We start from the raw sequence: 5,550 nt of genomic DNA, 5'->3' as shown, positions 1-5,550 counted from the left end.
CATGGGAGTGCCTGCCCTGCTCCTGCCTTCTCTCGGTGTCATGTCAGGGCGTGAGCTTGGTGTCTGGAAAAACCCACGTTGCTGTCTCCAGCCCACCACGTTTGGCCTGGCCTGACCTCTCCTCCCTCCATGACTGGCTCACTTTGGGGTGGGGTAGTCTTGTGGCCTTGTGGTCAGTGTAAACAGTTGCCCTTGGCACAGCCAGGTCCTGTCCTTTCTGCTTGCCACCCTGAGTTTCCTGGGGAACAGGCATACTTACTTCCATGAACCTTCATGGTGGTATAGGCCATGGCTGTAATCACTGGCTCACCCTCCAGGACATAAACATCCCACATCCTGAGGCATAGGTGGAAAGGGATCTTCGCGAAGAGCAGGCATGGGAGATGCAGGCCTGGCTGGGCCGAGCCCTGGTGGCCTGAGGTCGGTCCACTGCGGCCTCACTTCGTACTGTGGGGTCCTCCAGCAGGGGAGGAGATTCTCCATGAGGCTGCCTGAGGCACGGTCCTGCAGCTTCTCAAGGGGTGAACTCATAGCAGAGGGATGTGTCTCCCGGAAAGAGGGGCTCCCTCAGGGCTCAGGGATTCATAGGGCTCTTCCAGGACAGGTTGCGACTAGGTCCACCTGTGATTCTGGCCTAGAGCCCTGACTTCTCCCATGGGACAGGACTCTGCAGGGCCTGGCCTGTCTGCCCAGCGGGGACATGCCTGTGTCTCCTGTGAGGTGGGGGTCATCTGGGTTGGACTGGGGGAGCCAAATGCCCAGGCATAGGGAGCCAGGCGCTGTGCGGAAGGAGGGTCTCCAGTCCGGGGTGTCCCTGCACAGCCTTACCTTCTCAATAAAACACTGGGCGAACCAGTTTGTGTACGCTTCTGTGGTCACTCTGGTCATCCTGACAGAAGGAACACAGGTGCTCAGGGTCCCCTGGGCTGGCCTGAGAAGCTGCCAGTTCCAGGTCCCTGTGGCAGTCCGTTTCCCAAGGGGCAACACACTTGGTGGTGGTGGCCAGGGCTCCCTCCAGCCCCATCCCCTGCCCCCTGCACAGATCCTTGGGTGGCCAAATGTCCTTACCCTGGTCAGCGTGAGTCTGGCCCTAGTCCCCGTGCTTCTGTCCCTCCAGGTGAGGGAAAAGGAAACCAAACTTTAAACCCATCGAGAACCCCACATTCCAGAAAAGGCTCTGGTCAGGACAAGGACCCTCACCATGGCAGGAAGGGCTCAGGCTTTCCCTATCCCCCTGACCCGAGGGCACCCAGGTCCTTTGGGAAGGAGGTAAGGAGAAGGTTCACTCAGTAAGTGCTTCTGCAGTTTGGGAAGCATTTTCCTGACCACGTGCTCCTGATGGAACTGGAGTTTTCACAGTTTTGTGAATTCTGGTGTGTAGAATCCTGAGAAACCCAAGGTCCCCCACAAATGAGCACCTGCCAGGTGGAGCCATGCAAGTCTGTACACTGAGACAGCTGAGGTACCTGAAGTGTCTCTCTGAGCAAAAAACCAAGGAGTATCCTACACAGACTAAGTTCCAGGCCAACTCCCCACCCACCTCCTCATTTAGGTCCAGTTATGCAAATGCAGGATGCAAACTTGTGTGGTTTGGATTGAATGACTATGGACCACAGTTTACTGTCTGTTCTTGAAGCCAGAAAGGAGCCCTGGAAACTGGTCTGTGCTCAGGAGTTTCATTGTTGCTTTTTATTTTTCATTGTTGCTTTTTATTTTTCATGTTGCTTTTTGGAGCATGCTCTTCTCTGGATCTGGCAGTTCTGAAAAATCAAGCTTAGGTAAACACGTCTGAGTGCAATAGGTAATGCTGGCTGCTTGGGCCTCAGCACAAGGCCTTACATTCCTAGCGCTCAGATTGCCCTTCTTTATGTTGGTCACAACATTAGAATTGCTTGTTTCTTCAGCATGAACTAGCCTACTCTGATTGGCATGGAAATCACCACATTAATTTTTACCAAGAATTGTAAGAAGTAGGCATAGCAAAAATATTTGAAAATGCATTTCTTATATAGGGAAACTAACGTTTTGCAGAAGGTCATTCTCACTGATTCAAAAGATAAAGCACATTAATTCTCAGTCTAATGCCCAGTTTTTCTTAAACTGAAGATCCTTGGGTTAAGAATTTAAATTATTACTTTTATATTTTATGACTATCTAAAAATAAAGTTATATTAGAGGTAATTTAGATAATTTTCCTGCGTACTATTTAGAAGGAGGTTGTTCAATTTCCATGAACAACTTTTACTGATTTCTGTTTTAATTTATTTAGTTCTGAGAATATAATTTATGTAATATTAATTCTTTTTAAGTTGCCAGGTTTATTATCATGGTCCTGTATACAGTCTATCTTGGTAAATATTCTGTGTGCTTCTGAAAAGAACATGTATAATCTTATATGAACTATTCTGTTATTGTTCATTATTAGGTCAGGTTGATTTGATAGTGTTTTCCAAGTCTTCTGTGTTTACTGATTTTCTTTGTACATGTTCTGTCAATTACAAATTGTAGATTGTTGATGTCTCAAATTGTAACTGCTGATTTGTGTATTTCTCCTTTTATATTTCTACCAGTTTTGTATTTTGATACTCTGTTTTTATGTGCATACACATTTATGGTTTTATGTATTGGAGAATTGGTCCCTTTGTCATTATACAATGTCTTTTTTATTCCTAGTAACAGTTCTTGTTCTGAAATCTATTTTGTTTGATATTAATACAGTCATTCCAGCTCTCCATGTGTACTATCATTTTACTTCCCAGTTATTTGTATCTCTGCATCTTGTTTTTACACAATTTGACAAATTCTGTCTTGGTATTTGAGTACATACATGCTGTTTTGATCACTGGTTTTTCCTAAATGATAACCGAAACAGTGATGTAAAGCCTTTGAGACTCAAGGCATGCTCCAGGTAGTCTGGCCCACTCTGTTAAGTGTCTGATGCACACCTCAGGTACCCATTTTTAGTTAGGTGTTAGGAATGATAGTAGGCTCAGTGGGAGATAATGCAGTAGGTGAGACTAGGGACAGAGAAACATTGCAAATCTATAGGCTACAAGGCCAAGTTAATCTATAGAATCCATATTTAGAATAAGGGGACCCAGAAGGTCATATATACTTGATGTCAGCCAGGCAGGAGAGGATTTTGGAAGTTATTTCTGTGTGTCCAAGGCTAGAGTGGTGCTCCAGATCTGAGCCAGTACAATAACACAGAAAAGAGAAAAAAAAAAACCAAAAAGACACATGAATTGTAAAAGAAAAAGTAAAATTGATTTTGTAGATTACATCATTGTGACCATAGGAAATTCAAAGTATCAAAATAACAATACTAGGGCCAGCCCGTGTCTCACTCGGGAGAATGCGGTGCTGATAACAGCAAGGCCACGGGTTCGGATCCTATATAGGGATGGCCGGTTAGCTCACTGGCTGAGCGTGGTGCTGACAACACCAAGCCAAGGGTTGAGATCCCCTTACCGGTCATTTAAAAAATAAAAATAAATAAATAAAAATAACAATACTACTTGAGTTTAGCATTGTTTCAGGACACCAAGTTAACATACAAAACTCAATTGTATTTGTATATTAAGCAGTGATCTATTAGAAAATAAAATTTAAAACAATATTTTCATAACAATGTAAAAATTACCAAAAAATTAATAAAAGTTGTGCAAATATTCTATACCAAATACTACAAATCATTGCTAAAAGAGGAAAGCTGATTTCAAGAATTACTATAAAGCTATAGTAAACAAGATAGAGTGGTTTGGGCATAAGGTTAGACACATAGATCAATGGAATAAATTAGTATTCAGAAATACGCACAGTGTTATAACTCAGTTAATTTTAATAAAATGTGTCAAAGTAATTCAATAGAGAAAGAAATGTCTTTTTTGAGAAATGGTGCTGGAACAACTAGGTACTTGCATGGAGGGTTAAAGACGGGCATGTACACGTCCCCCGTTTCACTCACAGGAGCACCTGTGTCCCCTCAATCCGGACGAGCTCTGCCGCTGACATAACTAACAGAATATGGTAGAAGGACACTGTGCTTGTTTCCAGGTCCATGCCCTGCAGCTACCTCATCCTCTCCCTTGAAACACTTACTCTTGGGGAATTAAAGCTCCACACAAGAAGTCCAAGTACTTAGAGGTGAGGAAGCCAAAGAAAGCCAATTGGAGTGGCCACTGGATAAAATAAATGCCTGTCCTTTCATCGGAATGTTTCAGGTGTTCCCACCATCTCAACTTGGCTGTAAAACATATGAGGGGGGATAAAAGCATCGTGGACATTTCAGTCACAGCAGACACAATTTAGAAAACAGCTGAGGAAGTCAGTCACGGACCCAGCCCCATGGAGGTAACAAAATTTAAAAATCTGGCAAAAATATTAAAGAGAATGTGGAGCACCAGGAACATTCATACATTGCTAGTGGAAACGTAAAGTTATATAAAACCAAACTGGAAGTTTTGTCTTTTCTAATAAATCAAAACATGTGTCTCTCCATTGCTTAGCAACCCCACCCCTACGTATTTTTTCCCAAGAGAAATTAAAACATTTGTTCACATAAAGACACAAGAATGTTCACACTAGCTTTATTCATAACAGCCAAAAAGTGGAACCTAACAAATGATAGTGTATTCCTGCCATAATATCCTATTAAGCAATGAAAAGAATAAACTGGTGATACACACAGCAACACGGATAAATCTTACATTAATGACGCTGAGTTTGACAAGCTGAGCCTAAAAGAATATGTCCTATATGGCCACATATAAGTCGAAGTGCCTGAACAGGCAAAACAAACCTCATGTGAAGCAATCAGAAGCAACAGTGCTTTAGGCACGTGGGTCACTGACTGAGAAAGGGCATGAGGGGATCTTTTGGAGAGACGAGTAAGTCTACATTGTGATAGGGTTGTGAGTACATCCAATTCCCAATATTTTGTAGCCAAGACTTGTGCATTTGTAATAAGTAGAGTTTATTTTTTAAAAACTTTACATTGTAGAAATAATAGGATGGTGGGGTGTGATGTGTAGATGAGACGAGAATGCCAAAATGTCAGATGTTGTTGGTGTCACCTTTTAAATGGCATCGGCCTGGCGTATAACACATTACCTGTCTCAATTTTAGGTCTACAGCACATGGAATCTATATTACAGTGTGGAAATTACGGTGTTCTGTGTTAAATGTAATGATGTATAAAGAGCCTGGAATAAGTAGTTCTGAATAACAGGGACGTGGTATCTCCCTTCCTCATTTACTCCACAGCCATCTCCTCTACTCAACAGATTCTTCCATTTCCCTATTTTGTTAATGAAGGTTGATGCTAAGTTAAGCACCAAAGCAAATCTCAGACCCATATAAATGCAGACCCATAGATTAGTTGTTGGAGTTTCTTGTACATTCTGAATATTAGTCCCTTGTCAGATGCAGAGTTTGCAAATATTTTCTCCCATTCTATAGGTTGTCTTTTTGCTCTGTGAATTGTTTATTTTGCTGTGCAAAAGCTTTTTAGTTTGATATATTCCCATTTATTTTTTCTTTTCTTACCTG

The sequence above is a fragment of the Cynocephalus volans genome, chromosome 4, assembly GCF_027409185.1.
Source record: "Cynocephalus volans isolate mCynVol1 chromosome 4, mCynVol1.pri, whole genome shotgun sequence".
Lineage (NCBI taxonomy): Eukaryota > Metazoa > Chordata > Mammalia > Dermoptera > Cynocephalidae > Cynocephalus > Cynocephalus volans.
The sequence above is the reverse complement of the archived record's forward strand: the minus strand, read 5'-3'. Positions refer to the sequence as shown.